Below are 11,524 nucleotides of genomic sequence, written 5' to 3' on the forward strand. Positions count from 1 at the left end.
TTGAATTAGTCACTTCGTTATAATTTAAAATCAGTACTACTGTCTAGTAGGGAACATATATAACTGGACTATAAGCAAAAGCTCCTTTAGGGCTAGTGACCTTTAATTGATATGTGTAGGACGTTCTTGGCTCACAGCCACCTACGCCATGCTGTGTAGCAGATCCTCGAAAAAGAAAAGAAAAAGTCTCACATGTTCCTTCAAATATTCCGAACACTTTCCAAGCATTTCAGCACGTAGCAAGTGATCAGAGATGTTTCTGCAATGGTTTCAAAACATGTGCCTCATCCCTCAAAATGAAATGTCCTCAAGTTCTGCATCGCTGCTCCCATACTGATGCATCTGGCAAATCTAGGCACCAAGATATAATCTATATTGGAATATAATGATTTTTTTCAATAAAAGCTAAGTCATAAATTAAGACCAGAATACAAATGGTATAATCACTGTTTTTCCAATTGAAACAGAGTTGTTTTCAGTTTTGCTTACGTCCTCGACTAAAGAGATATAAAATTGTCCCCCACAGGAAAAACCTAATCAGTAAGTAACCTTAACTGTGCCTGTGAATTGGCTGTTGTCGTATGAAAAATGGCATTTAGAGACAAGAAAAGACATTTGCACATATAAATACCTCATCTGCACATGTAGTTAAAGCCATATCTGAATATTGTACATCTTTGGAAAACACCAAAGAGGAACAATACATTTTCATTTACAGATCATCCACAGATTTGAATACTAAAATACTTCTAAAATGTAGAAGTGGAGATTTCAGGAGAAGAGCAGGTTTTATCACAAATCCAAAGTGACCTATTAATCAAATATTTACAACAATTCTGAAGTCCAGCATACTGTACCCGCTATATTTAAAAATGCTCCTTCAAAAGAGCTGCATTTATTAGAATCTATTTTAACATTTAGATATTTTTGAATGTTGGGTATAGTCAAAGATTTATTCATGGAACAGAAAGAACTCAACTGGACAAATCATAAAAAATGTCAGTACTAATACAGTCTAATTCTGCCACCTAGTGACAAACTTGCTTACATAAATTTTCAAAGGCCATTACTATATGTGTCACCAGAAAATACATTCATTTGTAGGAAAAGGACCGAAGTGCGCAGCCTTTATCCAGCAAACTCTGAATTTAACTACCACCGCCACTTCCTATTTACTTGAAAGGAAAGGGAAACAAGAAGACTCAGTACCCATTTGTGACACTACCTAAAAAGTGAATGTGTTATCTAAGCGCATGAAAGTATTGGTTTGTTACAAGTGACTCCAGAATTGTCAAGAGCTTATTTGGGAGATACCGAACACATAAGCAGGGGTAAAAAAAAAACCCCAAAACCCAGAAAACCCAGGCACAGTGAAGTCCACAGAAGTTGGGGATGTTACCCCTCCATGGACTGACTCTGTATAAGAAATCGTACCACAGTGGATGTGAAGAAGGAAGACATGGCAAGTTCCTAGGTGTGCAATAGCTCTGAAATTCAGGACTTGGAATGTCCCCTTCTGGAAAATAATTCACAGAGTAGAAAAATATTCCTTGATAATATTTACAGTAAAAATGGTATTACTCAAGATATTTATTAATAAATTACTTTAAATGTTAATAATATAATGCAAAGTTCTATTTTTACATTTTACTTTTGCAAAAGATACATTTAGAGCAAATATTCAGCCTCTTGGTCACTCTCGGCATTAAAATGCTTTCCAAATCTGAAGACAGTACCACATTAACTTTGCACCTACGTGTCTGTGACTCCGTAAGTATGCAACAGGGGATCTCCTTTCTTCAGCTGAATAGTCCAACCACTGTCCTTGTGATCCTCTTCTATCTGCTGCTGCTGCTTCTGGGGCCCAAAGCAACTGAACACAGCAGTGCATCACTTCTAGAACTGGAGAATGTGGTTTATTGGTGGGGGTTTTTTCCTAAAAAAATAATAAATATTTCAAAACGTTACTTTTATAATATAGTTCATATAAATATTTTCACATATGAGAAAATGGATTTTGGACATTCAGTAACAAATTATGTTATCATTTGATTTAGCACTTGTACCTGTAAGAGGTGCTTGGAGAACCACAAGTACACACAAAAACTATGCATGTGTTTTGCATCTATATCTAAGTAACGGAATCAACTGTTAAATTCATTATTTGATGGAGAAATACTATCTAAAGTTAATGCATTGGATTACTTTACAAATCTGGCATGGTTGCCATACTAGCACACTCAGCCTATGCATTCAGTGTTAATGCACTCTCTACTTCTCACTATAAATCTTTCTATACGCACAGAAACTCCTCTTACCGAATTTCATTTCAACAAATCTGAGATGCCACATGATTGCAGGAAGGCTTTGGGCTGGTGTATACCAATATGCAGCTCAAGTCACAAAACAAGCAAATCTAGGGAACAAGACAAAACAAAACAAGACCAAAAATTTGGAAAAACAATTCAGAAATTCCCTTCTATTTTTTTTTTTAAATGCATATATATATATATAAAATCTGGGCAAAGGAAACATATTGGTACTATATAATATTAAAAAATAATGTAAATCATCGTGCATATATGGGTCTACAAAGTGCTGCTTAATTAACCAATATCTGTTCACTCTCAAATATTGAGTTTCCTGACAGTATAAAAGGAAAATCTCTGTTGTTGTGATGACAGCAAAAGGCAGAGATGCTTGTCCTGCTGCTCTTATAGCCTGGATGCCAAAACACATGATGCCCTAACCTGGAACGCACCGCTTTACAAACACACACCCCAAAAGTGAAGAAAACAAAAAAATCTGTATGCAGGAATTTAAAATTAGGCAAGAAATATTCAGTTAAGGCAAACAATTTTAAAACCCAACCAACATTTTTGTTTCTGGTTAAACTACTTCCAATAACAAAAATCTGGATATCAGAAAGATAATTTTGGAAAAAAAAGTGACTCTTGATAAGCATGGATATAACGAGAAAAAGATATAAATGAGAAAAATCTGTCTGAAGGGTGATCTATAGATCTTCAGGGAAAGTAAGATCCCACAAAAAATGGCAGAAGAGTGGAAGATGCGTTTCCAGTGATAAGGTGAGGAAAACCTTTGACTTTGCCAATGATTAAGGTGTCTGACAGTCAGACTGGCGAGAAAGCATTTTTCAAAAAGCCAGCGGGTGAAAGAGGTAAACTCTGAGAACACACACGACCCGAGGAGCTGGGATGCCCAATGGTATCAGCACTTGCAGTTGACTCTTAAAAATGTCATTTTTACTTACATTTCCTTTCATACAAAAAAAAAAAAAAAAAGAGCAAGTGCTACAGGTGCCAGTATCATAAATCTGAACCCCACACAAATATTGCAAAGTTCCCCTAAGAAGTTTCCATTTACAGGAGCCACGAATAGAAGGACATGAAAAAATTTAAATTACTCTTCAGTTATGTTTTAAAACATTGTGAGCAATACAATTCTAGCTTTGAAACAACTGTGAGAAAGCCAGTGGTGTTTTCTGTGAGCTATACCACACGGTACCAAACCAGTATGGATACTGTATTTTTTAAGCCAATGAGTAACATAAGTCCTGTTGCACTTAACAAGAACTACTCATTATTTATTCTCCCTCTGATTCACACTATTCTGCTTTCATTACATTTAAGCCTACGTAAGCTAAATGTCAACCACACTACTTCTCTTATGACAGAAACACCTTACAAAGATATTCTCAACATGTTGTCGGTTAATTATACCCCTCGGTTGTAAACCTTCCATCACTTTCGTACAACATGGTAACCACCAAAACGGTGGGCTTAGGTAGACAGTAATTAGGTTCAGCAACATCCATACAGCATAAATAACTGATTTAATGTTCTCCACCCAGGCGGTATGAATGCCTCAAGCAAGTTTTTACAGCCTCTCTGTGTAAGACATCCCTTTTTCAGGGCACTTTCCCTTTCAACATACGGTCTGAATTATTGCAGTGCCTAAATTGGCTCGTTAGAAGGACCTGAGCTATCATGGTAGGTGCCTGCTCTTTTGATAAAATGGTTTCATTTCCCTAAAAGAAGTTGTCTCTCATTGCAAAGCCGTGAAGCAGCATCCAATTTGAAGGGAAGTCCTCTAAGCTTCCTGTTCCATTAGACTTTTACACGTTGTCAACTACAATATGTAGTTTCCACGTGCATACAAAGGGGAATGGTGTATTAGCAAACACAAGCCTTCCAGACTTACTACCACCTTCAGAAAATGAGCAACCTTGTCCTGAAGGACCTGAGGTCTCCATCCAGCTATGTTCTTTGGCCAAAGAAGCCTTCAGAGAGAGATGGGGATCACGTAACCCAACCCCAGTTTTATGGTTACATTTCTGCTGCTGACCTGTCCAGGTAACTAGGTCCTACTCAAAGGAACTTAAAAATTCAAACATTTCCTGAATGATTTTCAAATCCCATCTTACCTCTGTTTATTTTTAGAGCACAGAGAAACAGTGTAAACAAATGATTTATCAGAAGTCTATATCCCCCCACTCACTCCCATCTACGGTTTTCCTGCAGTCTGGAATAGCAAAGTTTTACTAGAACAGTAAGACTATTTTTCTTCAAATTTAACCTAAAACATTTACAGCTGTTTGTGTATGAAGGAATATATTATATACACACATACTGCATTTCTATTACCATATACATCTTTTCTGTTTCATGATTTGCGCTCACTTAAATCTCATCTTCTCTAAATGAAGATACATTTTAGCAATAGCAAATACTGTCCTGTAACTAGTGCTATGCATAAGATAATTTTAATCACTAATCAAGAATTTACATGTGATTAAAATACTATACCTGTAAAGAATTAGGAAAAATCTTGCCATTTTGATCAAGGAAATCACATATTCCATGGACAACAAAAGTCTCCGAATTTTCTATCCTTTAAACCCACTTGAATAGTAATAAGCGTAGGAGAAAGAAGGCAGGTTTAGTCCATTTTGGGCACTCTCTCCTCAGGGGCCTCTGCAAGCACAATTGGGATTTTGGTCCTAGGCAGAGAGCAAAGCTGGGTGCAACGCCGTTGCTCCGGCTCTGCAGATCAGAAATCAGACTTTAAGGTGGGGAGAGGGGCTGAAGGATGAGTGTGTGCTTTGGGGGTTTTTTTACCTCAAATCATGCCATAATCAGGTCACTCCATTCCCCACCTAAGAAACCAAAGCTCACCTGCACACAGATTTCAGTGAGTACGATTTTACTGCTTTAACTATCATTTCTGAAAAGCTTTTCCCTGCCACCACTTAACTTGAATCACATTTGTCTCACTTTACTCCCATTTCATCAGACACGCACTGCTCTTCATTAACCAGGAAAGCATATACAACAGAGGGCTTAGTATGAGATATATTTTACCTACAGGAGAAAGAACCCAAAACACCTGCTCCTTTATACCTTACTAGAGCCAGGACTGTGATATATAAACTGGGGTAGTTCTTACAAATAAACAATACCATTTAGTCCATCCAATTCTATTCTGACGTGTAAAACAAAATATAACCTTTACACAAAAGGTAAAGATACTCTATTTGCCTCCCATTTCAAAGGCTCTAAAAATGTTTATGGAAGTATTTATTATTATAAGAGAGACCAGATTTTGTTACCGTGACCATATAGCCCTTCCTAACATATCGCAAACAGGTTCTAGCGCTGCGGTATTCTTTAGCACTATCAAAGGGAAAAGTCAAAGTTATCTTTCTGGAAACTTTCAAAGGTGACATAAAAGGTGAAGTTTTCTCAGAAGGAGCAACATAGTTACTGAGAACGAAGGAAAAATAATAAAGCAGGTATTTTTCTTAACGTGTAAAATTACATGTGGGTTCTTCTACAGAGGTAGACAGAAATTCAAGATCATGAGATCACTCATTATCTACCATTTACTTTTTTCTTGCATCTGAAAACCATAACGAAGTTTGACCCCACATAAATAGGGTTACACTACCTTAAGAAAATAAGCTACATTTCCATAATTCTTTTAACCACACATCTCAGATATATTAACAACATTTTCTGGAAGAAAATTTGGCTTGATTTATATCAATGGCAAAATTCCCATTAAATTCAAAGGCCAAACATTTAGTTCTGCATCTGTAACGAAGCAGACATTCATACTAAATATTATCTGCATCTACAACAACAAGGAGGACTTGATTTGGCAGAGCATAGCCATGCCAATTCACATTGACTTCCCTAATATTTTGGCTTGAATACTGACTGTAGGGTAAAAGCCAAAGAACGAAGCTGACTCCATTTATGTCTGCAACAAAACTCCTACTGACCCGATGAGGGTTGGAATATTGTAACATCTCAGGCAAAATCAATGCAAAATGGTGGCCAAAGCAACGAGATGGGATTTTCTGGGTCTCAAGTCAACGATCACGGCAATCCAACAGCTCTGTAATGAAACCCAACGGTGACGGTGACCAAACGCAGCTGAGAGGCGCTGAGCCAGGGCAGAGTCACATGAAAACAATCTCCTAATATCAAAGCAAAACAAACTTTTATTTCGGAACACATCGGTCCTTGCCAGTTCCCAGTAACTGTGTGACCAGAGGAAAACAGCCATGTCAACTTCAGCTCAGTTCAAACAGTACTGGGGAAAAAAATGTTCAGTCCCAGCGTGCAAAGTCAATCCTTCAGAAAGGCAAAGTTCTCATCCTTTTGCCTCGGATTTTATTTGCAGTACTGCAGCGTTGTGTTTTGCAGGAGCACAGTATTCGTTTATCAGAAGACATTTGTAACGTGCAACATTTTCACATCTCATGCTTCATTAAGTAAGTTATTAAGTTACAAGTTCCTTAAAAGTTAGTAAGGATAAACAAGTACTAACAAGTGAAAATTTTTGGAACATGAAACAAATCAATAAAATTTGTAGTTACAACAAAGTAGCCACAAAATACTTTCTCTTTTTATATTAAGAAATAAACTAGATGAACTTTATGTATGCTTTTTCCATTCTGCATGATCTAAAGCATTAGAAACCCATTCCCACAGAGAAAGGAATAAACCTCAGTGCAGAGAACTGCAGACACCTGCGACATAAAAACTCTTGGGGGTGGGGGGGTAATGTATTTTATTGGGAAAATATTAAAAATAGCCACATCGATCAAATCCTAAAGAGGCGGTTGGAATATCTTAGAATACAGAAAATTAACTCTAGAGTACAGAGACTTCTCATTCTATCATCCATGAGAGCAGCAATGACCACTCAAAGTTTCACGTCTGCTGCCAGAAGTTGTAAAGAAAACTGAAGCCGTGAATTCACAAAACCACTGCTCAGCCACACGCTGCTGACCCAGCAGGTCCGCTCGTCCCTGCAGTAACCGCTTCTACAGCTGGGAACATCTTCTGATTCTGGGTTAGGTATTTGAAGAACCCGTACAGCTCCTCCTCAAAGTCTTTGGGGTATATCATGGCTCCTTTTCATCAGCTGCAAAAGCCTGCTGACTGCCGGGTGACTGAAGGTTTCCCTGGCCCTTGATCCCTTCTCAGCTGCCTGGAAATCTCTCACCACCACTATTTACCACTCTCTGTAAATGCTTCACCTTGGTCATTTTCCATTACACTGCACACCTTTCTCTTTCATTGCTCAACATCTCTTCTGTATGCTCTACTTTACCTCCCCAAAACCCAGAAATTCATATTCCAGGCCATGAGAATATTTCAGCTTTCTCATTCAAGCAAAAGTTTAACCACATCACTAATATTTTCACAAACATAGTTTCCCAACTTATTCCAAGAGACTTTCCAGAGGCTATTTTTCTTTAGTTTATAAAGCAAAAGCCTTCTCTGACAAACAGCCTGATGTTTCTCTATTCCCTGCACTGCTACAGCACTAGTTTTCATTGCCGCCCCATCAGACACTTTGGCCCCTACCCAAACTTCTTGTCTGTAGTTCCCGTCATCTGGAACAAACTGTACTAATACTGTCTAGCTGACTCTTCATCTCATTTCAAATCCAAGTTCAAAATATCCTTTATTCTCTTCCCTATGAATTATCTCTATTTCTCCCTCCTCCTGCTGTTCCAGCTCTGGAAAGCGTTAAGCCTACAGTACACATGAATATTATACTAATGACTTGAAAAGAGAATGCTGGGCTTGCTTCTTCTAAACAACATAAAGAAAATAGAAAACAGATGAAGATATCCCATTACATTTAAAAAACCCCCAAAACCTCCACTAATAAATTAGAATAAAATTCCAGTTATGCCTGCTATCATCTGTCTTCTTAAGATGTCGTGGTGTTTAAATAACACTTAAAGCCATTCTTTAAAACAGCTCGGGAAAAAAAGGACTTGTAAAAATTACATATAGCTACTAGTTTGCTGTTCGTATCATCATTCAAATGAAGAGTAAACAAACAGACCTGATGCCTGGCTGACAGTTTTGTGGATAATGTCCTAACACAGCTATATTACAGATAATGAGATAGCCAATGGTTTTATTAAGCAAATGATGGTGATGAATATGGTAATATATAAGAAAAGCTTGGTTTCAGCTTTCTTTTTTGTATTAATTATGGCAGTTAAGGTCTCACACCAAGCCAGTCCATCCCAGGGTCCTCTCCTGGAGGTGACGCAGGGACACAGGGCTCTGGCAGTAACCTCCCACCTCCTGCTTCTCCACCATCTCCTCTTCCCACCGCCCATCACGGAAATGAACATGCTCATCTCACTCAGCAAAATCCAAAAGCCCAGCAGCTCTAGGTTTGTTCGGCTGGTGTGATAATCACAGTACTAACAGGAACATTATGCCCGTTACACCACACGGACAAAATGCCAAGTCTCTCCAGAAGTACTGTTTAGGTTTAAATGGTACATAAATTAATCTTATGTATCCTTAACTACAAAAGGATACCAGATATCACTACTAAAAATCATTAAAATTGCTCATGTTACTGATTTGGGACAGCCAGGATATTGAACAATTAATAAAATACTGAATTGCATATTTAATTTACTTTTTGTCCTTTTAAACATAGGAAAATTTTTAAAATTTCCTGTTGCCTGCTGGAATGACAAAACAGCTTCTGACCATTAAAGATTCCAGGTGAAGAGAGAGTATTTTCTTAATTTGAATCTTGTAGGATTATACTAATCTGAAACCATCCTCTCAAGTCCCTAGCTATTAGGCCACACTTCCTTTTGTTAATAAATCTGATTGGAATTTTAAAATATTATATTTTTGTTATTATTTTCAATATTATTAAATGTGTAAAACAATGACATTTTGATTTGAAGTTAATTCCAATTTCAATCCACAATTAACAAACAAGAAAAAAAAAAACAACCCAGGAAGCATCTTACATACTTTTATTTCATTTTCACATTTATGTGAAAATGAAGAATATCAAAGCCAAGCAAGCATATTGCTTATACACGCACAATTTCAGCTCAAAACCCATGACTTTCTTATTCAATACTGGGCAACCAATGAGTTAAAACTAGGTTATTATTTTTTATTTGCTGACTTGAAACACCTTATTCTAAACCAATCTATCACTGGCTGTCAGTACTTTTAAGAGCAGCAATGCAAAACTAATAATATTTTACCAGCCAACAAAACCTAAGTGGAAATTAAAGCACAACAGAAGTGTGACTTGTCTGTACTGCCCCAGTCTCTCTCATATGATGAAAATTCTGTATGTTAGTTTTACAGCTTGCTCAATAAACAGTGATATGGTTAAGTGTAAGGTTAAACGCTGCTGTCAGTAGGCCAACAGAGAAGCTAAGAGAGTCTTCAAATGAGGGGGGGGGTCCACATTTGTTTGCTGTCCGTTGGCCAGGCACTAAGTTTTCATATTCATAGCAGTATAAAAAGCAACCAACAAAAAAATCCTGCAGACTATTCAAGTGTCATTTTTACTAACAGGACTCCATAAATCATGGTGACGTTCTCACCTCCAGGTTCTAGAAGCCCTTGGCACTGCCTCCCCCTGCGATCAGCTCCAGCAGGTTCATGCACACAGGTTACTGGTTCAGCTTTTACTATACACAAGGAGACCCCCGTCCCCATCCCCTGTCCTACTTTTACCACAGAAGAGCTCTCCAACGAGGATTTAACATGGGCCAGAATCTAGCTATTGCCCAACCCTCCTACTTGCAACACTTGCCTGGGCAGGTTGGCTGCCCCTTGGTATTGTGGATGGTGAGCTGCAGGTCTGGGGGCAGCCTGGGCTTCTCCTTGTCCTGGACACCAGTCTCAGGCCATGGGAAAGCAGGGGTGGCTCAGCGGGGAAATCCAGTCCCAGGGAATAAACGAAGCTATATGGGTAGGTAAAACAGGAAGAGGTCTGCTTTTGGAGGCCATCTGTCTTTTGAACTGCATTGGCTCCACATAACCCTCGTTTGGTCTCGTTAAGAAAAACAAAGAGTTCAAACAGATGACGGTTCCTCATCTAAAGTGCAGGAGGGCAAGCGGGTGTTGTACCAGGCATACAAATAGCAATACGTTACCAGCATACATCTTTTTTTATGTTAAAAGGGAAAATTAGCAAAGCCTTCATGAAAAATGTGATTCAAGGTTAGGAACAGCCTCTCCATTTTCAGCTGCAAAGATGCAGTTCCACATCCCAGTGGACACACACACGAGTGCTGGAGGGATTTGGCATCAAAAGAGTTTGTGCTGGAAAAAAGGATGGAAAGAGAAACTGTTCTTGACAGCATCTGCTGGTTCTCATCTAACACGAATAAACTATAATTTTGGTTTTTTAAACCTGATATACTTCACATTCGTATTTCATAGGCTTAATTTGCTTCATTATAAAGTAACTTTAATCTGAAACTCTCTATTTAAACAACACTCCTGGGGAAAAAAGAAGTGACCCTTAAATTCCCAGCGCTATTGCAAACTATTACTGCCAAAATGGGGGAAGAAAAATGGAACGGAGAAGAAAGAACACTGTAATACCATTGATATTACAAATCCAAATTCTGTAAAAATTACACACAGAAAATCCTCTTCCTCTGAAAGACTTAATAGCAAAGCTGCAAAGAGTACCTATACATTAACAGGGCTTTAGTAAAGATACAGCATATGTTATGTGGTATTTACTGCTTTCCTGCAGCACATTATCATAAGCACTTGCACAACATATAATTTAAATCAATAGCAAAGTTCTCATTGATATCTTTGAAAACAGTTAATACCCTAATTTACTAAAAGCACTCGTCTGCAGCAAGTGTTTCTGTTATTTATTAGAATTAATTAAATCCTCCCGTATTATGCTAAAAAGTATATCTTGCAAATCCTTAAGGGCCTGCTGTAATGACAGCAATCAGAAGAGATGATCAAGCAGCACATATCAGAAAAGAGCTCAACACTCCAAAGGGAAGAAGAGATCTTGCTAAACAGCAAAGCCAAAGCCAAGAACAACTGCAGCAGCACTACAGCAGACGTTCAATAGACCGGTCAAAAGAGTGACAGGGACCAGGACAGAACAGACAGACATCGTGAGGTCAACATCAAGGACTAAAAGATGCAGGAGCAGAAACCGG

General features: G+C 38.1%; 1 long non-coding RNA gene across 1 annotated transcript; it reads right to left on the minus strand.

The window, feature by feature from the left end:
* Window positions 1–262: 262 nt before the first annotated feature.
* On the minus strand, window positions 263–1,866 carry LOC129208582 (uncharacterized). The gene is made up of 3 exons (XR_008577857.1): window positions 1,757–1,866; window positions 1,435–1,516; window positions 263–351 (listed from the first exon to the last, which is right to left on the minus strand). It is a non-coding gene; the product is annotated as an uncharacterized LOC129208582 (long non-coding RNA).
* Between the last annotated feature and the right edge of the window lie 9,658 nt (window positions 1,867–11,524).

Source organism: Grus americana, chromosome 7 (assembly GCF_028858705.1).
Source record: "Grus americana isolate bGruAme1 chromosome 7, bGruAme1.mat, whole genome shotgun sequence".
Lineage (NCBI taxonomy): Eukaryota > Metazoa > Chordata > Aves > Gruiformes > Gruidae > Grus > Grus americana.